The 27,022-nt window shown below is 40.7% G+C and overlaps 1 long non-coding RNA gene across 1 annotated transcript; it reads right to left on the minus strand.

Moving 5' to 3' along the window:
- Positions 1 to 2,873: 2,873 nt before the first annotated feature.
- Positions 2,874 to 9,341, minus strand: LOC129629620 (uncharacterized). The gene is made up of 3 exons (XR_008703296.1): positions 9,127 to 9,341; positions 4,324 to 4,380; positions 2,874 to 3,102 (listed from the first exon to the last, which is right to left on the minus strand). It is a non-coding gene; the product is annotated as an uncharacterized LOC129629620 (long non-coding RNA).
- Positions 9,342 to 27,022: the final 17,681 nt, after the last annotated feature.

The following is a 27,022-nucleotide window of genomic DNA, read 5'->3' on the forward strand; positions in this document are numbered from 1 at the left end:
ATGGCCAAAACCACTACAATATTGTAAAGTAATTAACCTCCAATTAAAATAAATAAATTTAAAAAATAAAAATGAACTGCAGCATTAAAAAAGAAAACAAAAAAAACCCTCCATCAATTAATATCCATAATTTTTTCCTGCACCCTTCAGTCTTATGTAGAGAAGTAGAAAGTGAAGGGGCAGTGGGAAGACCTTCAAGGAAGCAACCTTTGGAGGGCTGTTTAGAGATCTGAGGCAGGACATGTGGCACAGCACTGTTATGTTATGAAGATCCAGTTGGCAATCCCAGCTTTGTGGATAAGACCTGTGATTCCCCAAAGCACTGTGAATTGAATCCAAAGCATATTCTTAAAAAACCCACTTCTAGAATTGGGTAACACCATAAGTTAAGATTTTCTAATAGTTTTCTTTCTTTAGTGGCAAAATTTCAGGTGCTCTAACAAGAGTAGATGAATTATAGCAGTTTGTTGATAAAGGATGGGTTCAAAAAATACTTGAAAACAAAACACAGAAAATGAGTGGAGAGTTAGTACCTACAGAAAGAGGTTGTCTTTTAACTTATAAAGACCACTATTATTCATTTAATGATTCTATTGACTTCACACAGACCAAAACTTCTGGGATGAATTAATAGTCAAAGCAGGTAAAATCAATGCATATACTATATAAAGTGAAAAAGTGAAAGTGTTATTTGCTCAGTCATGTCCAACTCTTTGTGACCCCATGGACTCTAGCTGGCTTCTGTCCATGGGATTCTCTGGGCAAGAATACTGGAATGGGTAGCCATTCCCTTCTCTAGGCAATCTTCCCCACCAGGGATCAAACCCACGTCTCCTGCATTGGTAGGCAGATTCTTTACCATTGAGGAACCAGGAAGCCCCCATATACTATATATGGTATTTTTAAATATGGGAGAGTACTTTATGGCACTTAATTTAGTGCATAGTACATAAGATTGTTTAATAAGTTTCCACTGATTTAATACATGAATGAATGATATGTACAAAAAACTATCGACCTTAGAAACCATGGATTAACAAAGAAATATTAAAAATGCATACTGAGGTTCCAATAGACAAAATAAATGTTTTAAAGAAGGGGCTTTTGGGAAAAAAAAAAAAAAGTGCTATTAATGCATTCATTTGTTCCTTCAGCATTCCTTGAACATCTACTATGTGTCACATACTATTAAATACAGGTGCCAAATAAAAGTTGGCACTTGCCACCTGCCTCTACAAGGATCAGGTCACTAGCCATTGTAGTTGCTAACTTTCTACGTACTCTGAAAGGGGTTCAATGTGGAGATTAGGAATGCGGCATTCAGTGCTCTGGGAAAAACTGGTAGAAGAGGCCTTTCGATACATCTTTTCAGAAGATCTTATGAGCTCAAGTCTTGCCTCTTCTTATATCTAGAAAAGCGCTGAAATCATTATTGGTGCCATATTTACCTCATGACTAGCAGCAAGCCTTGCTAAAACATGTGTGTGACTAGTGCACATACCCCTTCATTAAAATTATGTATAACACTGACCTCCCCCTGCCACCTCTTTCCAGTAAGTACCTCAGAACTATCTGAGATGCTGTCTCCAGGGCTACAGTCCTGATTTTGCCCCCAGTAAAACTTAACTCGCAACTCTCATGTTGTGCTTTTTTTTTTCTGGTCTACACAGTAAACAGGAAGCTGAATAGACAGATGTCTCCCTGATCAAGGAGTTGCCTATTGTCCCAAGAAACTGTATCTTTGACAAGTTATCTCTCCCAACAGAGAACTTCTCCAGCCTCGGAGTGATTTCACATTTTCTAGTTTAATCTTTTTGCTGTTGTGTTAAATGCATCCCAGAAAGTTAAGGAATATGCTTTTCAAAGTTCCAAGACTGAAATAAATACCTTTAATGGGTTGCATGTTCAGTTACTAAGTCATGTCTGACTCTTTGTGATCCCATGGGCTGTAGCCCGCCACACTCCTCTGTGGATGGAATTTTCCAGACAAGAATATTGGAGTGGGTTGCCATTTCCTTTTCCAATTAATTAATTAATGGACTAACAGCATTCTAATTCTGAGATTCCTTGTCCAATGTCTTTAGGAATGGATATGAGAAGTGGATGGACAACCAGCTTTGGATAGCTTCTCAGACACAAGTTTTGAAGTGCCCGCTGTCTAACCTCAAGTTCATGTTATTTGGATCCCATCTAAAATAACCCAGCAACACTAATCAAACAGTTTCGTAGTGTCTCTTGGAGATGCTAATCCTTGTTTCCCAGCAAAATTCCAAAATGGCTCTGCTGACTCTCTCAACTCCTCTTAGAAGGATTAGCAGGAAAAAGTCTTACTTTCTTTACTTCCTGTCCTCGACAGCTGGGGGGAGTTGAGCGGGCTTTTAAGGCTTGTTAGAAATACTAAGTCTATGACATACAGAATTTCAAAGTCTGCAACATGGCTAGGCTAGAGAGCCATTAAATAAATGGGATCTGTTTTATGACACCATGATTTATCGTGCTTGACGTCACCATTTGTATTCCCTAGGAAGGAAAGAATGTGGAGAAATACACTCCTCACAATCAGGGAAAGACTATTAGCCTAATATAAAATGCCCTCATCGCAGTTCTCCACTTTGCCACGGATAAGGTGTCCCAGAGTAAGTCATCTGACACCAGCAAGCGGGCCTGGCTTGCTCAGGTCACCTTCACCGTGTATTCAGGTGTGGGTGGCTCTATAGACTGGTGACTTCAGACCCAGTGGACCTCTGCAGGGTCCACTGATGCTATTACACTTTGGGTGTCTTGCTGGAATGGTAGATTAGACATGTGAAACTCTGGCCTGTTTTCTTTTTGAAAAATATATATTTTTTAATGCTGAAAATATCAAATTTATTTTCACAAGCAAAATCCTTGGGGAAATGAGGAAATGGGCCATAAATTCCTTTTTTAAGTATCCGCTAGTGCCTCTGTTCTGTTTATTTTAGGTTTTAGCTTGCAGCAGGTCCTCCTGTCTCTAGCTGTACCTCTAGTTCAGTTGTTGCTGTGCACTGCGCAAAACAGAGATGCCAGGCCTTTAGGAATAAGGTTGACCATTCAGCCGTCCAGGTCTGAAAGACAACAAATCTAAGAAAACAGGAAGAGGCTAGTCAGACAGTGAAATAAGTCAGGTTCGTTTCAGTCAACACAGAGAGAACTTCTTTGCATTAAAGAGCATCTAAATGGCCTTATTAGACCACTAATGTTTGAAAACCTCTTTTTAGTTCTTTAATACTCTTCTCTCCTGGTTCTCTTTGATGGGCTACAATTTGATTTCTTTTTCTAAAATATACCATTAACTTTTGATCATAAGCTTTGATTTCCAAGACATATTGAAAAATAAACCAGATATTTGTTGTCATTTTTACTTTGCATCTTTTTCTTTTCATTTAAAAGGACTTTCATTTCATTTTTGTGGCCAATTCCCTAACTTCAAATAGACTTAATTCCCTTTCTTAACAAATGTAATCAATGCTTGTCTTCTGTACCCTTTTCCTCCCTATTTTCTCTACACTAAAAACATGATCCACTCTCTTAGGAGGACTGCTTTAAGGACTGATACTGGAAATTCTGAGGAAGGCATTACATTTTATAATGACAACACATTTGCCACTTAAGTCACCATGGAACATGTAGAGTCTACTTTATGTAGAAACTTCATACCATTGACATTGAATAACAGTACCTTAAAAAGGCTTACTTTTTAACTATCTTAGAATACTCTTTACAGGGTTTTTTGCCCTGAGCTATTAGTGAATTTAATAATTTGATTATCAATCTCCCCTCTAGACATTCCTAATGTTCCCCAGTGTTCTTTGCCCACTGGTGCACCTGCTTACCTCATGCTACTCATTGTGGGAAAGAATGGACACTCTGACTTCTTTGAACAGAATCTTACATTTTATCAGTAAGATAAAACATAGCAGGTGCTCAGGGTATTAAAAGCTATTCTTGCCTATTAGATCACACTGGAGTTTCTGTCTCAGTTCATCAGGAAGAAATGCTGTTACGGTAGATCATGGTTAGCTGAGCTTTTTTGCATCATTTTCTTCACCCATTTCCATAACCACATCTAATGTCTATGTGATCCTGAGAAAAATGATTCAACTTCTGGGTCTAAGGTAAGCACATGACTTAGGTCAATCTAATCAGTGCATTCTATTCACAGGTTATAATTAGTTAAGATTTGGACATATATTTCAAGCCATCTAATTGAAACAATCCAAACAGATTAAGTGTCCTTTCTTTTTCTAGAAGTGTTGGAACATTGATGCTATTGTTGAAGAAATTAACAAGGGAATATGTTACCATCAGCGCAGTTGCAGCCATTTGGGACCGTGAGGTGAACCAGTCTTACAATGAATCCTACGCAGAAAGACAGAATGTAAAAAAAAAAAGATCCTGGATACATAATTGAGTAGCTCAGTCATGATTTACCCCTCTGGCAGTTTTAATTACACTAGTCAGTGAATCCTCTTTTGTAGTTTAAACACACTGAGACAAATGTTCTGCTACATTTTACTTAAAGTAAAGATGTAAAGTATGACCAACATCCCCAGCAACATTCTTAACACAGTATAAAAATGTTCTACTGCCTTAAACAGATAAGAAAAATTGCCACAATACCGTAGAATTCGAGAAAATTGATGACGATGACTGGGCTTTCCCTCTTGAAGGGACTACAGGAAACCCCATAACCATATTCATTTGTATTTTAGACTATTCCATTCCAAACTCCAAGCAAGGAACTAGTAGAAAACATATCTATTTATTTTGCTTTAAATCATAGTGAAAACAGTGTTATTTCTAAATAAACATTTAATGATGTTGGTGACATTTCACTTAATGTTTAATTTCTTCTGCTAACTCTAATAAAGCAACTGGTAATTGATATAATAGAATCTTCTAGGAAAGTAAAATAAGAGAAAGAAGTTATTTAGGCTTCCCTGGTGGCTCAGATGGTAAAGAGTCTGCCTGCAAGGCAGGGTTCAATAACTGGGTGGGGAAGATCCCCTGGAGGAGTGCATGGCAACCCACTTCAGTATTCTTGCCTGGAGATGTCCATGGACAGAGGAACCTATAGTCCATAGGGTCACAAAGAGTCGGACATGACTGAAGCTATGTAGCACACACACACACATTGGAATTAATGAGTAAGATACTTGTGTTGTCTAGTGACCTCTGGCCATGAGGGGCCCAGGGAGATATGATAAAACAGCCAGATAAGCACAGATTTTGGTGGCCCTGTTGATTTTCTTCACTGCAGTTTTTGTAAAGCAGTTGGTTGAACCCAAATTTCTCAAAGAAGATTGCATTTTTTTCTTTTGGGATGTGGCCCAAGAAAGCAGTTCAAAATGGTTAGTGTGGATCTAGAAAAGAAAGGGTATTTTAGTATTCTCATGTCTCTAATTTAATTCCAAAATGTGAGTCTCTTACCCCCAGCACAGCTAAATGCTTTCTGTAGCCTGTCGAAGGGGTGTAGGAGGGAATTCAACCTGCCAGAGCTACACAGATTTATCCCTCATAATAGCTACCAATGCACCGCAGTAAAATTTTACGTTTCAGCTAAATTACTAATGACTTTCAGGCCCGTGCCAGAAATTTTAGGTTAGGCTTATAAAGAGAGAGGAGAGAATGTACAGTCAAGAGTTCTTAGCAGTGGGGGGTGTGTGTGTGTGTGTGTGTGTGTGTGTGTGTGTCCGTGTGCGCAGATGTGTGTGTTTCTCATTTGGGATTATGGGACACGTGCTCATCATTTTTTGCCATCTTGATTAAATGTAATTAGGTTCTGGCAAGCCACCCTTTCCTCTCTTGGATGCTGGGGCTCTTTCGTGTTTTCACATGGGTTATCCACAAGAGGTGAGAGCAGGGAGTTATTTTGCAGCCTTAGGCCTTTACTCCGGGGGTGGCCACTTTTTTTTAATTTGAAGTTTTGGGCTTCACAGTGATTTACAGATTAAGGCTCTGGACTGTCCCAGGGCCAGCAGGGCTGTTGTTCTCTTGCACGTGGACACAGCTCACTGCTGGTAAGCAGCGGCTCTCTGCTCACCCTCTCATTAGAGTTCTTAGACCACATTTCCTTTTGGCCAGACCACTCAGTTATTTTGACCATGTGCAGGCTTTGCCTCCTCCCTCGACCCCTGCTGACTGGTGAAAATGACCACAGAAGCGGGAAGCAGGTGATGGGGGAGAGTTGCAGCCCCCTACCCCCACCTGGGGCCCCTGATATTTCTCCTTTAGTAGGAGGGTTGATTTAGAGGAAGCCTCAGAGTGGCAGGTTTGCTTTGCTCATGTTCATCCAGTCCCTTGGGCCTCTAATTCTGTCTTCATTGTTTCTTTTCTTTCTTTTTTTAAACAGTAGGTTCTTTAGGGAACACAAGTAGCTTGCAGCCTGCTGAGTAGAGAAGGCAGCTCTCCTTGGCTTGTTCTGTTGCCAAGGACACTGACCCTCCTGATCTCAAGACTCTGACAGTGTGCCTCTGTGGGTGAATTTTACGAACGTGCAAAAGGCAAAAACAAAAACTCAGCTAAAATGATCAATCCTAAGATTGAGTGCAAAAGCCATCAGGACTTCTGTATAATGATAAAAAGCCAAAAGCCCAGTGTTCATAGAGATGGATTTATTCTTTGATCTTTTTTCTCTGATTTTTGCTCAAAATTGCCAACATATAATGCTTCCCTGATGGCTCAGTGGTAAAAGAATCCACCTACAATGCAGGAGATGTGGGTTCGATCCCTGGGTGGGGAAGATCATCTGCAGGAGGAAATGGCAACCCGCTCCAGTAGTCTTGCTTGGCAAATTCCATGGACAGAGGAGCCTGGATGGCTACAGTCCACAGGGTTGCAAAATATCAGACATGACTGAGTGATTGAGCACTCACAATGCTGTTTTGATTTTATTCTTTCCTATTTCTTTTACAATGTGGATTTTTTATATTAACCTAGTAAGTATGCTTATTTGGAGTCTTTCAGATTCTCATCCTTTGTGCTTTATATTTATTTGTTTTGCAGAATCATTTTTATTTATTTCCATTGCATCTTTATATTTTTAAAGAAAGTCCCACCTTAAGTTATTCCTGTGCAAAACCTTACCACAGTTGTAGACACATTTCTAGTATGTGAGTCCTGTGATATCTATAAGCTTCAGTAGGAGTGATTTCTATGAGAGTTTACATTATTATTAGTGGATTTCAAAGTTGCTGAAATCTAAGTAACTTATTAACACATGTGAGTAATAATTGCTCTTTTGATGATTTGAATTTTCTCCAAATAGGCTTTTAAGAAGGGGACTCAAATTCTAACTGTGCTCCTCAGTCTTGCAGCTGAGGAAACTGATGCTTGGGTGGGTCAATGTGCCTCTTAGTCAGCTCTTTCTGGTGACCACGTTTGATTATTATTATTTTTTTAATCTTTATTTTATTTTTTATTTTATTTTTTAACTTTACAATATTGTATTGGGTTTGCCATATATCAAAATGAATCCGCCACAGGTATACATGTGTTCCCCATCCTGAACCCTAGTCCAGGTTCAATGCACGATACTGGTGACCACGTTTGAAAATGTTAGTCACTCAGTCGTGTCTGACTCTTCGCAACCCCATGGACTGTAACCCGCCAGACTCCTCTGCCCATGGAATTGTCCAGGCAGGAATACTGGAGTGAGTAGCCATTTCCTCCTCCAGGGGATCTTCCTGACTCAGGGATCAAACCTGGGTCTCCTGCATTGCAGGTGGATTCTTAACCGTCTGAGCCACCAGGGAGGCCCAACCATGTTTAGGGCTGGCCTTATGTAAGTTCAGTATTCTTTCTACTTCACCATAGTTGACCATAGTTAAATGATGCAGCTTGGTCACTTAAATCACAAATATCAAGAAGATGTTGTCATTTAAAGTATAACTTAATTTTGATAGGAGGCAAGAAGAAGAAGAAGGGGAATCAACTCCTCCCTAACAGATTTTGGGCTCCTGTTAAAACATTGGTTTGGAAACTTGGGTCCATCTCAAGTCTATGCTCTCCTTTCTTTAGCGCTCCCTTCCTAACTCCTCTTCTGCCTATTTTGTGCCTAGAGGCCCAAGAGGACTATAGCATCTTCCACTAAGTCTGTTGAACAAGCTCTGTATTTACCCCACTGTGATGGAACCAGGGCTCTCTCTTGTCAAGGCCTATGTTTTAGCTGGGCTAACTGACGGAGCTGTGGGTCTGCCCTTGAAGTTTACTCAGCTGGTTTCACTTTGGCAGGGGTCTTGTAGACCTTCCTCAAAACCACCACCTCGGCTGCTCTGGGTTTCTCCTGAAACATCCAGAGGCTTGGCCCACAAAGTAGGACTGAGTAACACCATGGTGTTCAGATGTCTTCCACAGACTCCCAGAAAATACCAGTTTATACTGATGGCCAAGAATGGTGTTTAATTCTAAGTTTGGCACTAGCAAGGTGGCTATCACCTCTCTGCATATTAAATCCCCCCAAAGGTAGCCAAGCATGACTTGTACTTTTCACGTCTGTTTTCCGTGAGGAAGAAGGAACAGTGGTGGACCTGTGACTCTTGGAAACTCATCCGTGTGACTTGGCAGCGTTGGAAATTGTGGGCTATGCAGAGGTCACCCAGCCCCAACTGGAGTGAGGGTTTGGTTCCTTATTCGGATGTCTACAGGACAGGATTTCACACAAATCTTTCTTTTCCTCTCTTCCTTAATAATAATATGGGTTTTTTCCCATGGTGCATCATTATCTGCAGCTCATCTTACGGCTATTACTATTTCATTTGTACCATTCCAAGATGGTGCCACCATGAAGTTCATAGAGGCAAGATAGAAACTCAAGATGCAGAGTCTACAATCAGAGGCAGCAATCACCACATCTTTTGATTCCCAGTTCAGCTGCCCTTCCATTATCTTAGGCTGCCCTCTGTGGCCTGGTGCACAAGGAGTGGCCAGGTGTGAGACACATCTATGCCCTGAGAACATAGTCTTAGAGCCACGGTGGAGCTTGCCTGTGATAGTTTGTGTAATATATTCTAGTTAAGCTATTTCACCCCTTGTCAATTGCTTCTTTAATGAAAATAAAGTGAAACATACTAAAATTAAGGCAGAGTATAACTTTTAAATAATAACCTTTAAAAATCAGCTAGTCTTTAGATGATATATTAATCTCTTATGGCCCCTCAAAAAATGACCACAAACTTGGCAGAAATTGGTCCTCTCACAGATCTTGAAGTCAGAAATTTGAACTGAGGTTGGCAGAACCATGATCCCTCCGAAGGCTCTAGGAGAGAATCTTTCCTTGCTTCTTCCAGCCTCTGAAGGTTCCTAGAATTCCTTGGCTTACGGCAACATCACTCCAGTCTCTGCCTCTGTCATCATATGGCTTCTTCCCTGTGTGTCTGGCTACTCCCTCTTTTCTTCTCTTATAGGGACTTGTCATTGGCTTTAGGGCCCACCCTAATTCAGTATGATTTCATCCTAAGATCTTTAACTTAATGATATCTGCAAAGACTCTTTTCCCAAATAATGTTACATTTAGAAGTTTTGTGAGTTAGGACATGTACTTATCATTTCGGGATTAACCATCAGACAGAACCCTGTGCACAAGGACCCAGAAGAAAGGAGCAGTGACCCCACAGGAGACTGCTGCAGACTCGCCTGTGAGTATCCAGGAGTCTCCAGTAGAGGCGTGGGTCAGTGGTGGCCTGCTGCAGAGTTGGGGGCACTGAGTGTAGCAGTGTATGCATGGGATCTTTTGAGGGAGGTCACCTTTATCTTCATTGCCTCCACCATAGTTTGGCCCAGGGAAATAACAGGGAGGGAACACAGCTCCACCCATCAACAGAAAATTGGATTAATACTTTACTGAGCATGACCCCGCCGATCAGAACAAGACCCAGTTTCTCCCTCAGTCAGTCACTGCCACCAGGAAGTTTCCATAAGCCTTTTATCATTTTCCATCAGGGGGCAGACAGACTGAAACCATAGAGAAAACTAACCTATCTAATCACATGGACCACAGCCTTGTCTAACTCAATGAAACTATGAGCCATGCCATGTAGCGCCACCCAAGATGGACAGGTCACGGTGGAGAGTTCTGACAGAATGTGGTCCAGGGGAGAAGGGAATGGCAAACCACTTCAGTATTCTTGCCTTGAGAACCCCATGAACAGTATGAAAAGACAAAAAGATAGGACACTGAAAGATGAACTCTCCAGGTTGGTAGGTGCCCATCATGCTACTGGAGATCAGTGGAGAAATAACTCCAGAAAGAATAAAGAGATGGAGCCAAAGCAAAAACAACACCCAGTTGTGGATGTGACTGGTGATGGAAACAAGGTCCGGTGCTATAAAGAGCAATATTGCATAGGAACCTGGAATGTTAGGTTGATGAATCAAGGCAAATTGGAGGTGGTCAAATAGGAAAAGGCAAGAGTGAAGGTCGACATTTTAGGAATCAGTGAATTAAAATGGACTGGAATGGGTGAATTTAACTCAGATGACTATTATATAATATCTACTACTGTGGGCAAGAATCCCTTAGAAGAAATGGAGTAGCCATCATGGTCAACAAAAGAGTCTGAAATGCAGTACTTGGATGCAGTCTCAAAAACGACAGAATAATCTCTGTTCGTTTCCAAGACAAACCATTCAATATCACGGTAATCCAAGACTATGCCCCAACCAGTAATGCTAGAAGAAGCTGACGTTGAACAGTTCTATGAAGACCTACAAGACCTTCTAGAAGTAACACCCCCAAAAGATGTCCTTTTTATTATAGTGGACTGGAATGCAAAAGTAGGAAGTCAAGAAACACCTGGAGTAACAGGCAAATTTGGCCTTGGAGTACAGAATGAAGCAGGGTAAAGACTAATCGAGTTTTGCCAAAAGAACGCACTGGTCATAGCAAACACCCTCTTCCAACAACACAAGAGAAGACTCTACACTTGGACATCACCAGATGGTCAACACCGAAATCATATTGATTATATTCTTTGCAGCCAAAGATGGAGAAGCTCTATACAATCAGTAAAAACAAGACTGGGAGCTGACTGTGGCTCAGATCATGAGCTCCGTATTGTCAAATTCAGACTTAAATTGAAGAAAGTAGGTAAAACCACTGACCATTCAAGTATGACCTAAATCAACTCCCTAATGATTATACAGTGAAAGTGAGGAATAGATTTAAGGGACTAGATCTGATAGATAGAGTGCCTGATGAACTATGACGGAGGTTCATGACATTATACAGGAGACAGGAAGCAAGACCATCCCCAAGAAAAAGAAATGCAAAAAAGCACAATGGCTGCCTGAGGAGGCCTTACCAATAGCTGTGAAAAGAAGAGAAGCAAAAAGCAAAGGAGAAAAGGAAAGATATACCCATTTGAATGCAAAGTTCCAAAGAATAGCAAGGAGAGATAAGAAAGCCTTCCTCAGTGATGAGTGCAAAGAAATAAAGGAAAACAATAGAATAGGAAAGACTAGAGATCTCTTCAGGAAAATTCAAGATACAAAGGGAATATTTCATGCAATGATGGGCTCAATAAAGGACAGAAATGGTATGGACCTAACATAAGCAGAAGATGTTAAGAAGAGCTGGCAAGAATATAAAGAAGAAGTGTACAAAAAAGATCTTCATGAACCAGATAATCACGATGGTATAATCACTCACCTAGAGCCAGACATCCTGGAATGTGAAGTCAAGTGGGCCTTAGAAAGCATCACTATGAACAAAGCTAGTGGAGGTGATGGAACTCCAGTTGAGCTATTTCAAATCCTAAAAGATGATACTGTGAAAGTGCTGCACTCAATATGCCAACAAATTTGGAAAACTCAGCAGTGGCCACAGGACTGGAAAAGGTCAGTTTTCATTCCAATCCCTAAGAAAGACAATGCCAAAGAATGCTCAAACTACCGCACAATTGCACTCATCTCACACGCTAGCAAAGTAATGCTCAAAATTCTCCAAGCCAGGCTTCAACAATATGTGAACCGTGAACTTCCAGATGTTCAAGCTGGTTTTAGAAAAGGCAGAGGAACCAGAGATTAAATTGCCAACATCCGCTGGATCATTGAAAAAGCAAGGGAGTTCCAGAAAAACATCCATTTCTGCCTTATTGACTATGCCAAAGCCTTTGTGTGGATCACAATAAACTGTGGAAAATTCTGAAAGAGATGGGAATACCAGACCACCTGACCTGACTCTTCAGAAATCTTATGCAGGTCAGGAAGCAACAGTTAGAACTGGACTTGGAACAACAGACTGGTTCCAAATAGGAAAAGGAGTAGGTCAAGGCTGTATATTGTCACCCTGTTTATTTAACTTATATGCAGAGTACATCATGAGAAACACTAGGCTGGAAGAAGCACAAGCTGGAATCAAGATTGCCAGGAGAAATATCAATAACCTCAGATATGCAGATGACACCACCCTTATGGCAGAAAGTGAAAAAGAACTAAAGAGCCTCTTGATGAAAGTGAAAGTGGAGAGTGAAAAAGTTGGCTTAAAGCTCAACATTCAGAAAACGAAGATCATGGCATCTGGTCCCATCACTTCATGGCAAATAGATGGTAAAACGGTGGAAACAGTGGCTGACTTTATTTTGGGGAGCTCCAAAATCACTGCAGATGGTGATTGCAGCCATGAAATTAAAAGACTCTTACTCCTTGGGAGAAAATTTATGACCAACCTAGACAGCATATTAAAAAGCAGAGACATTACTTTGCATCAAAGGTCTGTCTAGTCAAGGCTATGGTTTTTCCAGTAGTCGTGTATGGATGTGAGAGTTGGACTATAAAGAAAGCTGAGTGCCGAAGAATTGATACTTTTGAACTGTGGTGTTGGAGAAGACTCTTGAGAGTCCTTTGGACTGCAAGGAGATCCAACCAGTCCATTCTAAAGGAAATCAGTCCTGAATATTCATTGGAAGGACTGATTTTGAAGCTGAAACTCCAATACTTTAGGCACCTGATGTGAAGAGCTGACTCATTTGAAAAGACCCTGATGCTGGGAAAGATTGAAGGCAGGAGGAGAAGGGGACGAGAGAGGATGAGATGATTGGTTGGCATCACCAACTCAATGGACATGAGTTTGTGTAAACTCCAGGAATTGGTGATAGACAGGGAGGCCTGGTGTGCTGCAGTCCATGGAGTTGCAAAGAGTTGGACATGACTGGGCAACTAAACTGAACTCACAGAATTTGAGGTCTGAGGCCATTTGTACCTGTCTCAGATTTCCAAGGGAAAAAGTTTTCTCCCTGTGGTTCTGGTTGATTGTCATAGAAGAACCATGAAGATGATGAAGGCTTTTCCAGCTGAAAGCTTCTGGAGAATAATACAGAATCTGCCCTTAGAGACAATTCACACCAATATGAACTTCAGCAAAACCAGAGAACAGAGTCAGGATTTTTAGGGACAGTGGCAACCCCAGTGTTCCCTTGACTGCTCCTCGTCCCTTCATAGCTCACCTCCTCAGTAATGCCTTCCCCAAACAACCTATCCAGAGGGAAAAACATCCAGCTTTCCTTTCTGTCCTGGCTTCCTTTATGACACTTACCATCAGTTGTAATCATTTCTTTTCTTGTTTTGGATCTGTCCCCAGTGTGATACTGTAAGCTCCATAATGACAAGGATTGGGTTTGTCTTGTTCATCACTGAGTCCTCCAGGGCCTTTGTAAATGTCTGGCTCATTATAACTAATGAATAATGAATATAAACTAATGAATGGAATAATGAGCAAGTGAGTAAGTGAAGGAAGGAGCCTGCCTATGGGTGTGCTGAGACACAGGCAAGAAGATACCCTGGGCTAAAATCAAGACTACTTTAGATGTAAAGGAAATTGGTGGATTTGATGATGTTAATAGCGGTCCCCAACATTTTTGGCACCAGGGACAGGTTTCCTGGAAGTTAATTTTTCCCTGAACTTGAGGGGGGTGGTTTTTGGATGATTCGAGTGCATTACATTTATTGTGTACTTTATTTTTATTATTATTCTATCAGTTCCACCTCAGATCATCAGGCATTAGATCCTGGAGATTGGGGACCCCTGATCTAAAGAAGAGGAGAGTGACAAAAATCTTTCATCAATTTCACTCTTCTTACTACCACCAATATTCTCTGCTACAATTTCCCATAAATAATAGTAGAATATTAAAAGACTCTGGGAGAGTTTTAAATTTAAGAGAAATACCAGACACACAATAAATAAAACCAAAAGTAATTAATGGGCTATGAGTTAAAGCTACTGAAAATATTATATATATTCACTGGAGTCAAATTTCCTGTTAGGAATGATAATAGGAGAAGGAACAGACTTTGATGTCCTGCCAAAAGCCACCAGTGTGGTGATCCTAGTTACTGTGTTGTGGGCACCTGGCCTACAGATTTCAGAATTCTGTGTGGTTTCCCACAACCAAATTTCTGAAGGAGCCAGCAGAAAGAGGTAGGGGTGGGAAATGTGTTATCTATAAAAGTCAACCACAAAAATAATTTCCAAGTGCCACTAAAGGCCTCAATTTAGGCTGTAAAAGCCAAGACATCTAGAATAAACTATTGTAACTTCTCAGCAATGTGGTAACACACACGGCCGGCAGCATGGCGGCTCAGGGAGTGCGGGATATGTCAACATGGGTGGGGAACAGTGAGATGTCGTGGGACTGGGGCTGGGAAGTAAGTTTCATGCGTTTTAAGATTTGCTCTGCCATTTGGGAATTTTACTTCTGACTTTTAAATTAATCTCATGCAATCATGGCGCATTTATTGTGATCCATCCTTTGTATTATTCATAAATATTTGTGGATGAAAGAATACTTATACCACTGAGTAGAATATTTAGAAACTTCGATCAATGATGTAAAAATCTAATTTCCCTTCTGGACACCACTAAAACCGCATGTTTATGAATGGTTGGGAAGATTCAGTCTGTTTTCTTGATGACCATTCTTCTAAATCAAGAATTAGTCATAAAAGCTGGATCTAGAGATGTTGTTAGCCCAGATTGGAAAGTGGTGTGTCTGCAGGGATGATTAATAAAAAGATTGCCCCATTTCATTAGGATAAGATCAACATTTCATTTTTTTTTAAATCCTCTATTATGCAATGACCCAGTGGCTCAGTGGCAAAGAATCTGCCTGCAATGCAGGAGACACAGGCAGGAGATGAGGGTTCAATCCTTGGGTCAGGAAGATCCCCTGGAGAAAGGAAATGGCAACCCACTCCAGTATTCTTGCCTGGAAAAATCCCAGTCCATGGGGCTGCAAAAGAGTCAGATGTGACTAGGCAACTTAACAACAAGCAACAACAAAGGTAGTCCAGAAGTTTTTCTTTAAGCTGTTGCCTATACAGGGTATATTGAGATGCTTCTGGATTGAAGGGGCTGGGGCAGGGAAAAAACAACTAAAGTGGGCTCTGCAATAGAGAAATTGCATTCCTTTATATACTAAATTCCCAGGTAGATAGTGTTGTTTTGTTGGTGGGGTTTTTTGTTTGTTTGAATGTACCAATTTTCCACTCTGCACACCTCAGCCTTTGGGTTACAAGATTCCTACAGTAATTCTGGACATCATGTCTTTACCCAGCAATGTCTTGAGGTGACAGGCGAAGAAGAGGACATGTTCTTTCTTTGGCTTCCCTTTTCAAATAAAAACTGTTTTCATGCATCCCACAGCTGACTTACCCTTATGTTTTATTGGCCAGATTTACAAATTGTGCCAAATCCCAAATCCATCACTGCCAAAGGGAATGGAATGACATTGCCTGGGTTCATCCTAACCTACCTCCCTGAGGCTGTAGAGGGCCCAGCTCCCCTGAAGCACACAGCTCCCTGATTTTTGATCAGAATTGAGAGACGATGTCTACAGGGGAGACAACCAACAAAGTGCTTGCCACACAAGGGAAAATATTAATGAAGGCTTTAATCAAGAGTTCCTTTGTATCAGGGTCAGATTTGGCCAGATTTTCCTTTCTGCAGTTTCCTTGTCCTTGATCTAAATGATCTAAAAAAGAAATCATATGCTGTGAGTGAGGCTGACCACCTTTCTAGACCGAGGATTTGCAGAATTTTCCTGAGAAGTATTTGAGGCTTTGTAAGCCACGTGTGGCCTTTGCCACCTCAACCATTGTCACCTTCTCCTCCTGTCTCTTTCCTCTTCCTCCTCCTCTCTTCTTCTTCCTCTAACTATTTAAAAGTATGAAAAAAATTCTTAGCTTATGGCCTGAGCCGAAAAAGACTGGGAGCATCTGGCCCAAGAGCTCCTCTTGGTAGACCTCCACTCTAGGCAGAAGATGCAAAGCAGTGGGCAATACAGGTGATATATTAAAAGCCAGGGTTTTGGCATAGTTGAATGAAATCTGTGAGATCACCTAGACCCAGTTACCTGAACTTGGAGAAAGAAAATCGTGAAAGGAGATACCACACAATGGTAGCTTGGTTTGTTTCAAAGCAAGCAGAGGACTTTAAAGCCCAAAGTAGCAGTAGAAGAAAAAGGCAGAGGCCATGTTGAAGCCAAAGGACATTTGGCTCCAATGAATGTATGACCCACAAGTTTTCCTAGGTTGAAAAAATCTGGGAAACCTGCAGTATACATTAGCTTTGGAAATCTCCTACATCCCCCCTCATCTCCTGCAAATTTTCATTTTGTTGCTAACAGTAACAGAGAATTCAAGTTCTTGAATGAAGCATATCTTATTCACTTCTCTGCTTTCAATTTCACATTAAATTTTCAATTTCTAATAAGGATGAATCACAATTTTTTTTTCAATTTTGATTTGATTTTTTTTATTGGAAAGGAAATATGATAAAAGCTGTCTTAATAAACAGTTTGTGTGCATGTGTGGTAAACTGCTTCAGTCATGTCTGACTCTTTGTGACCCTATGGACTGTAACATGCCAGGCTTCCCTGTTTACGGGATTCTCCAGGCAAGAATACTGGAGTGGGTTGCCATGCCCTCCTCCAGGGGATCTTCCCATCCCAGTGATCGAACCCGTGTCTCTTATGTCTCCTGCATTGGCAGGTAGGTTCTTTACCTCTTAGTGCCACCTCGGATGAGACTACAAATATATAAGATCTCAATCTAACAGATAAAGGTTATTAACATTTCAATAAAGGACTGTAAATTACGATGCTCAAAAAGTTAATGATTACATCTTACATATCAATATGAGTGAGAAATGTCTTGAAGTATTGAATACTATCTCTTCCCTTGTATATTCCTTCTGTTATAACTGCAAAGCATAAGCTACTAAACTAATAAGTTAATAACATTAATAATCTAATAACACTGACCATCCATTGTGAGTTTTATTTTCACCTCATTTCTTCTCTTATCATGTAATAGGCAAGTAGGGAGGAAAATCAGTCTTAAAAAAGATCTGGGCCTTGCTTTCTATGACCAAAGATCTGAAATGTGCCTTAAAACATAGCTTCAGGGAGTGACATGGAAACTGGAGAGATGCTGACTCAAGATTGGGTTGGTCAGTGGGGCAGGATGGAGAAAATCGGTGAGAGTTCTTACTGCAGGGAGAACTTGGAATTCTTTTGTGTGTGTGTGTTTTTAGTATAGAAACATTTTTATTCTCAAATTCTCCAAATTAATCTATGAAAATTGCTTTTTCCACTGCCCTATCTTATCTTTGTTCAATTGTTGTCTTTTTTGATGGATTTTTTAATATGCCTTAGTTTATCTTTTTTTAAAAAATTACTTACTGGAGTATAGTTGGTTTATAATGCTGTTAGTTTCAGGTATACAGTACACTCAATCTGTTACACATATGCATATATCCATTCTTATTTTTTAAGATTCTCTTCCCATACAGGCCATGACAGAGTATCTAATAGAGTTCCCTGTACTATTCAGTAGGTCCTTGTTAGCTATCTATTTTAAATATAGTAGCCATGGCACCCCACTCCAGTACTCTTGCCTGGAAAATCCCATGGACGGAGGGGCCTGGTGGGCTGCAGTCCATGGGGTCGCTAAGAGTCAGACACGACCGAGCGACTTCACTTTCACTTTTCACTTTCCTGCACTGGAGAAGGAAATGGCACCCCACTCCAGTGTTCTTGCCTGGAGAATCCCAGGGACGGGGGAGCCTGGTGGGCTGCCGTCTATGGGGTCGCATAGAGTTGGACACGACTGAAGCGACTTAGCAGCAGCAGCAGTGCATATATGTCAGCCACAATCCTAGAACTTGGAATTCTTTAACCACTGTACTTCAGCTGTGATTGGGGAAAAGAACTGAAAAATTCCTATGAAACATCCTTAATTGGATGGCAAACATGATACCTAGTGAGTTGTCATGAATTCCAGCTACTGAGAAGTGAGCTTTAAAATTATAGCCTCTTGAATAAGGAAAACTTGTTTCAGTCTTCTACTAACTGAGGTTTTTATAGGAATCTCTACTGGGATGATGGTGATGGATTTTGTATGGCCTGATTCCCAACTGCTCAAAACCCCATGCCAACCTGGGGCGGGTCTGAGGGGGCGACAGATTTTTCTCAGCTACTTGTTTGAGGTTTATGGATAGTTTAGTTAAAGGAACAAAAGTCATTATAAATTTTATTCTTTATAAATTTCTCATAATTCTTGACTTTTGGGGTCATTAGATACACAAATTAAATAGTATTCAGAGACTTATTGAGCTCAGAAGTGGTAGTAAGCATTCTGGGAAACAAAACGTCAAAGTCAGTTACATAGAAGAACGAGAGCAACGTGCTTCCTGAAAAGATCGAAATAAATTAATTTGAGGGGATCAAAGGCAAATCTATGTGATGTGCTGAATTCTGCACTGAACAGACCACATGGCGGCAGACCCTCAGTGTTCTAGGTCTGCTCCTCTGTAGGTACTGGCTTGCCTCAAACGGTTGGTAGGTAATGTGTTGGCCTTAGGTGCTGTTGACACATGGAGACTCCTTTGTCACTTCCAGATGTCGCTTCTCTTTGCATCATTGTTTGTGGGGCTATGTTTTTGCTTCCCCTCTCCCATGCTATCTGAGTGATGGGCTCTTTGCCCTATTTCTTTGGTCCACATTATCTAAGGTGGCTCTAGTGGTAAAGAACCCACCTGCCAATGCAGGAGACATGAGGAGATGCAGGCTCAATTCCTGGGTTGAAGATCCCCTGGAGGAGGGTACGGCAACCCACTCCAGTATACTTGCCTAGAGAATCCCATGGATAGAGGAGCTTGGAAGGCTACAGCCCATAGGGTCACAAAGAGTTGGACATGACTGAAGGGACTTAGCACACACACGCCCCTACTGTGCAGGCTAATAGGAAGGTTTGGTGTTCCCGTTTCTCTTGCTTATCCACTTCAGCATGCTTATCTGGTCCCTGGGATTTCTCCAGGACCTCTCTTGGCTAGGCAGAAATTCCAGAGCATCCGGGACTTCATGTTGCCATGTACGCAGCATGCTGAGCACTGCACCACCACCCCACCCCCCCCAGCCCCCGCCAACCTTTCTGGTACCCAGACAAAGTGGGGAGGCACCAAACTTCATGTTATTCTGTCTGTTCAGTCTCTCAAAGATGAGCATACAGACCATTTAAGTATATGCAATTATATTTCATCCTAAATTGTCAGGGCAGTTTTATAAATGATGTAATAAATGAGAAAAGTAATTAAAATTGTGGTTCATTTGATGAATTTCAAAAAGAACAAATTCTAAAGATTGAGATCCATGCAAGGAGAGATCCTGTAGATAATATTCCTACACATTTCTAACTTGGTCTCGGATTCTGGCACCATTCTCCCCACCTTGGTCACCTTCTTTGTCTTCTCCATCCTGAAACCTCTGTTTTCTTCTCTGTGAAAGGTCATCCCTTCCAGGGATGATCTCCTGGGATGGAAGCAGGCAGTCTCAGATAGCATCTTTGGACTTCAGTGGCGGTGGAGGGGGAACAGTGATGCATGCTGCCACTCAGTTTTGCTGAAAAGAGCAACAAGGATTATCTTCTCTCCCATGAATGTCCCAGGGTCCTCCAATCTATTTCCTCTTTTTAAAAAATAATTACATTTATTTATTTTTAATTGAAGGATAATCGCTCTACAAAATTGTATTGGTTTCTGCCAAACATCCACATGACTCAGCCATAGGCATACCTATGTCCCCTCCCTCTTGAACCTCCCTGCCACCTCCCACCCCATCCCACCCCTCTAGGTTTTTCAGAGGGTTTCCCCTTTTCATGATTCTGCCAGAGTGATCTGTGACTGTGCCCGCTCTTTATCAAGGGGTATTTCACTCGCAAATGTAGAATAAGGCCCAGAGAGGTTTAGTAACTTGCCCAAGGTCACAAGGCTAATAAATGCCTGTGCCATACCCTGACCCAGGAGACAGGCTCCAGAGCCCATGGCCTTCCCTTCCGCTTCATACCAACTGCTCGTCTCTGCACTGAAGTATCACTGGTTCATGCCATTTACCTTAGGAGTAATTGATTTAGGATAGATTTTCTTCTCTGTTTTGATAGAGGAAAGGGTTGAAGGTAAAATATTAGTAACAAACTAGTGTTAGCTTGCATTATCACATGGGACAACACAAAGGCTATATACACCAAAATTGCCAACATGATACAGTATTAGTCCAATGAAAAGAATCAGTTTGCATTTATTTCCTAAATTTTTGTTTTCACTATGTTCAGATTTTTTTTTTAGAAAAAGTACATTTGTCACATTATCTTGGCTTTATCTACAAACCAAATATAACTATTTATAATAAACAACTGTGAATGAATGTTGGCATTCTTCAGGTTCTTAGGTCATCTATACCCACATTTCCATAGCAAGTAGCTCCCTCACACCCAGAAGACATTAATAATTCCCAAGAGAAATGCCATATTTCCAAGGAGGAACAAGGGTCTTTTGGCCTTCCCACATTCGATAGTAACAGCGTCTCTCAGGAGTCAGATTCTGTGTGCCCTCTGACCTCTTTGTAGAGATATATTAACTTGTCACTCAGGATTTTGTAGGAAGCATGTTCCTTGGTATAAAACCTAGAGTTCTTATTGAGCAGGGTAAATTATTAGTCTTCCCCTGGTTAGCACATACCTGCCACCCTGTAAGAGTTCTCAATATTTTATTCTTTATGCATGTCTTCTGGCGTGAGTGTGTGTGTGTGAGAGAGAGAGAGAGAAAAAGAATATATGTGATTGTGTGTGCATGTGTGACTATATGATGGGTAAGTGTATCTATAAGTGTGTATGTATGAATATATGAGTGTATGTGAATATGTGTGTGTGTGTATGTGTGTGTGTGTGTGTGTGTGTGTATCAACCAGAATCAACAGAATCTAGCCATACTTGGACTCCTGTGTCAAGGACCTAAGACAGATATAGTTAGAAGATGCTGACATATTTTCCATACAAGCTGAAGTTCTTATTATTATCTTTTTATAAGTTGAGGAAACGAAACTCTACCGGGAAAACATCATAAACTTGGACAGCTTCTCCCATATGTAACCAACTGTTCCATGATGGTGTAGCTCAAGAAGCTATGTATTTAAAGCCTATCATGGTCCAGGCAGTGGAATAGGATGATGAATGTTTCCTGCCCATGAGAGTTAAAGTCTACTGGGGGCCACAGATATGTGAATGATTTGTGAATAAATAATTATAATATGATGTGATAACTGAAATGACATCAGTGTAATCAAGAGGTTATGAGATCATAGAGAAACCACTCCTAAACCTCGCCTAAGAACATAGGCTCTGACTCTGGAACTTCCCAAAGAAGCTTCATGCGAGGACTGTTTTAATGGAGAAGTGGTAAATTTCTATGGCATTTAGTCCTCTTTGGAGCTTTGTTTAACAACATAATTTGGAAGAATAAGTATTACCAAGCCTCTTTTTCAGCTGCAATTGCTGAAGATTTATCCCATTTTCCCCCTATATTCTGATCTTGCTGTCTTTGAATAACAACTATATAGTTAAGTCTTTTAATATATGTGGCATGATAGTGACACTTTTTTTTAATCAACTTTGAAAATATGAGTCCTTAGTAAATGCAAATAGGGCCATCTTTATAATACAAGTCAAGATTCTTACTCTATGATTAAGATTAAGATTGAGAAAGTTGCTAAATGACTTGTCCATTGCCACACAGCAAGTGGGTGGTCAAGCCAGCTTTAGAAATTGCTAATTCCTGGTAGAATACGTTACCAGGCCACAAATGAGTAGAAGAGCTAAGTGATACTTATGGCTGGTGTTGATGGAAACCTCAAGAGGGCTGGATGAGCATTCACAAGAGGATAGTTCTCTGTACTTATTTATACCTCCTGGAATGGAAAATTGGGATGGCTATTCCACAACAACCATCCACCACCTTCCCTTGTGCCAAAAGCCATTTTTTTCCATCATCTCTCTGTGAAAACCATGTCAGAAAATGCTATAGTGTGTGATATTTTCAAAACTTTAGGAAATGCTTAGATTATTTCCAGCATGTGATTATAGCAGGAGAATCTGGGGAAATCTTAAACAGCAACTCAGAAAGAGCCCAAGGCTTTGAGATGAGATACAGCTTTAGGTTTGGACTCAGATACTGGTAACTGTACAGGTCACATACCTTTCGGAGAGACTCAGTTTCCTCTTCTGTAAAATGCTGAGATTACATCACAAGGTCATCAGTGTTATAAACTCTTTGCTTTCTTTTTTTGAGTCACTGCTGATCACTTCTAGACAAGCTGTAGGTAGCTCCCGCTTAGCCTGGACACAGCCAGCAGAACTTGCTTGTGTCAATATTATTATGTTAATTTAGAAAGTTATCCTCTGTTACTTCTTGATTAGAAATAACTTAGGTCTGCCTGACTACTTTTACTATTAGAAAATGATTTGTTAAATTGTAGGCACATATTAGAGTCATACTTAGTGTGCAGGATATTAATTCTTTTTAGTACTTAAGTGTCGTACTTTGGCCTTTTACACTATACACTAATTCTGGCACCCGACTCCAGTATCCTTGCCTGGAAAATCCCGTGGACAGAGAAGCCTGGTAGGCTATGCAGTCCATGGGGTCGCAAAGAGTTGGACATGACTGAGCGACTTCCCTTTCAATTCAGGGTGTATAGTGTATGTATGAATGCAGATAGAGTCATTGTGCGTTTCTCAGGAAGGACTTGTTCAATGGAATTTAAACTAATACAAGGCCCACTCTCACACCAGAAGATGATGGAGAATAAAGAGGATAATGTTAAAATACACTATTCAGTTGTCGAGAAATTGTGAAAGAGCATGTCTAGCAAGGTAAGATTGCTCTGGAGACTTAAGTGGTGGTCCAGTGGTTAAGACTCCGCACTTCCACGCAGGGGGCACAGTTCAGTCTTGGTTGGGGAACTAAGATCCTGCATGCCTCATGGTGCAGCCAAATAAATAAAAAGTGGGACCTTACTGTGTAGCACAGGTAACTTTATCAATACTTCATAATGAGTATTAGAAAAATAATCTTTAAAAAGTGGTTATATGCATATATATAACTGATTCACTTTGCTCTACAGCAGAAAGCAATACAATGTTGTAAACCAACTACACCTTAATCAAAAAAAATTTTTAATTGCTCTTTATCATATAAAAAGTTACTGCATTGGGCAATTCTGTAGTATTCTTATTTTAAGGGGATGAGTGAAGAGGGAAGCAGGATGAGCCAGCTACTCTGCACACCTGCCTCTTTGCTATCCCATTTAATCCTTACAACACTACTGAGCTCGGAGAAGGCAATGGCACCCCACTCCAGTACTCTTGCCTGGAAAATCCCATGGATGGAGGGGCCTGGTAGGCTGCAGTCCATGGGGTCGCGAAGAGTCAGACACGACTGAGTGACTTCACTTTCACTTTTCACTTTCACGCATTGGAGAAGGAAATGGCAACCCACTCCAGTGTTCTTGCCTGGAGAATCCCAGGGGCGGTGGAGCCTGGTGGGCTGCCGTCTATGGGGTCGCACAGAGTCGTACACAACTGAAGTGACTTAGCAGCAGCAACACTGCTGAGAGGTACACACCCCTCACTGTTGCTTAAAACAATGCTGAGAGGTATGTATTACTGTGCCCATTCAACAGCTAGGACGTTGAGATTCATGGAGGCTGAGAGATTTACCCAGGATCATACAGTTCGTAGGTAATAAAGAAAGAATTCAAACTTGGGTCTGTCTGACTTCAAACCTCTAGCTCCTTCTACTAACTTTTGCATCTCCTTCCACGTCCCCTGCCCATAAATTTGAGGAGGCGGTGGTGAATGAGAATTAAAATCCAGATCTGGTTATCTGAGCCCCGCTTTTTCTCCTATTTGGAAGCCAGTCTTTTCCGCTACTTCTTGGGTCAAGGCTCAGTGTCACTCAGATTGCTAGGCTGCGAAAGGACCACCCCTGATATGTTGACAAGAAATAAGCTTCGAATCTGCAACACTTCTTTATATGGCCTGTCAGCCTGGAGCTCCTACCAAAGAAGTATTTCACAACAGGCCTGGCCACCTTATCACATTCCAAGCAGAGTTCAGCTTTCGTGGGCTGCAATCTTTGGAAACCCTGATGGTGACAAGTTATTTACTCTTTGTTTTAATGCCACTAGTACTTAGTCCATGGCCCCCTTTTCTTCTCTTTGCTTCAAAGAAGTCACATTATCTTCTCTCATATACCAGAGGTCATTTTGCTTTGGGTTACAATACAAAATAAATCACAAGAGCCAGCAGTTTATTGATCCAGTGGGCCCACACAGACAACACGGATAGCAAAGTCGGTCATTTTAGGTGGTGTGCCATTGGGCCAACTATGAAAAGAATTTTTCATTTGGTTTCTGTCCAAAGACTGTTTTGTAAAATTTAGGTGAATTTTGTCTCTCAGCTTGAATGAAAGGCCACCGGTTTTGTTCTTCCTTCTGTCCTGCAGAGGAGCTCTGCTTCTCCTGTAAACCATCCAGGGTGCGCCTGAAAAAGATTAAGATGGTCTGCAGGGGTGGGAGACATTTCATCAGAATTTATTACTGTTCAAAGCCTCTATAAAGGCTCTCATTCAACCCTGGCCTTTGTATTTCCACCCATGAAAATTGTTCATACCATGACCAATCTGATACATTGTCGGTGTCTTCATGGAATATTCCAAATGAGACCACAGTGAACCAACTCTTCACTCAGAGGAAAAGGGGAAGATACTAGGACAGTAAAAAAAAAAAAGAAAAACCAAAACTAAAGTTTGCTTTAATACTTTGTGGCATTTTCCATCCAGGTCAGAGCTCCCTTGGGCGAGAACTGATGGAAACCCTGTTTTGACAGTTAAAAGAATACCTTTGGATAGATGAGCCCCCACCATGTGGATTTTAAATCAAGAAAAGAGTGTCTTTTTCAGTCTGTCTCCATTGAAAACCCAACACCTGCCAATTACAAGAGTCAATCTCGTTTGTTATATTTGTATTTTCTTTTATTTAGCAAGCAAAAAATCTTTTTTTTAGCATTCATCAGAGCTGTGTTCTAAGAACAGAGAATTGTATATACTAACACTCCCTTTATAATTCTTCAGTTTAAAACATCAGTGTGCATTAAAGCCACATATCTCACAATTACAATCAAGATTATTCACATAAGCTCCAATGTGAGAAAGGTACAGAAAGGGAAAAGACAGGAGGAAAGAACTTTTCTCAAACATGGATAATAAATCTAAAGAACTAGTGGACTACTTGTACCTTCGTCTTAAAACACAAGTTCCATAAATTAGTGCTAAATGAACGAAAACTTAAATGTTGGAATCTGCAATTGAGTCCTATATAGACCAACACTTGGGATATGGAGTCAATTTCTCTAAATACTCTGAGCCCACAGTTCTCTTGACTTAAACACTAACAATAAAACCTTGAAAAAAAGCTTCAATTTAATAGCACCATGCTGTAAATCAGGCACTACAGGGGGCGATGTGACCAAGAACGGGCATGTGGGGGCAGGGAGAAGGCAGGCAGGCTTCAGGTTTTGCAAATATTACCCTTACCAGGAGGGTCTAAAGAATGTGCCCTTCCCCTGTGTGGCTTGTGCCTTGACCCCATGTTTATAAGATCCTTCGGGGATCACTTTTGATCTTGGCTACCAGCACCCAAAGAGAAATGTGTTTCTATTACCTCAGTTGCTCTGGGAGCTGGCTAGTAATATAAGTTACGTTCCTTCTGATAAAGGTCTTTGGCAGCTTTTAGTGATGAATTTGGTGAAAACCTTCCCTGCCCCTCATCACCTACAATCAGCTTGCTAACTCTTACCCACTGAAAAGAAACAAAACAAGCAAACAAATAAAAAAGACAGTCTGAGTTACCCTAGCAGCTCTCTTACCCATCACAGCAGCATTTGTGTTCTTATATCCAGGCGAATCTATGGGCTTCCCTGGGACTGGGCTGGGCCTTTTTTGATGATTTTTCCTCAGTGCCTAGGGCAGTGAGGTATTCTGACACAGAATAGCTTGAAATGAATGCAAAATTTTCCAACTTTTGCTATGAATTACCAAAGTGCTTTCTGGCAAGGGAATCAAGAATGGCAAGAAAATTTCATATTACCTTCAAAAGAAACCGCTATAAAGGAGTAGGAGAAAAAGGACATCTTATTAGGTTTGCATTTTTTTTTTAATTTAATTTAATTTTTTAACTTTTAAACACATCATTGGCAATCTCCTCTTCTTTTCTTTTTTTTTGATGAATTTTCTGTCCTTGCCTGTAGTTCCTTTTTCGAGAGGGTTGGCTGTCTTTCTGATTTATAAGAACTCTTCCTATACTAAGAATTTTAAACTTTATAATGTTTAAAGTTTGTATGCAATATTGCAAATATATCTTCCACTTTGTATTTTTTTGTGAGGACTTTTGTTTTGTGTTTGCTTTTTGATTCTCAGATACTTGTTTACACTAAACTATTAGATGATAACTTGTAACCATGTCTCTCACTTCATGGAAAATGGTCCATGGGGCTACCCCTTAACCTCAGTGAATTCTATGAATCTAGTCCTACAGGTGCTGTAGGCAGCAATGATATAGCATTATAGAACTCAAAATTTCAGAGTGAAAGCTTGCATTGCTTCTCTAGCCTTAAG

The sequence above is a fragment of the Bubalus kerabau genome, chromosome 16 (assembly GCF_029407905.1).
Source record: "Bubalus kerabau isolate K-KA32 ecotype Philippines breed swamp buffalo chromosome 16, PCC_UOA_SB_1v2, whole genome shotgun sequence".
NCBI lineage: Eukaryota > Metazoa > Chordata > Mammalia > Artiodactyla > Bovidae > Bubalus > Bubalus kerabau.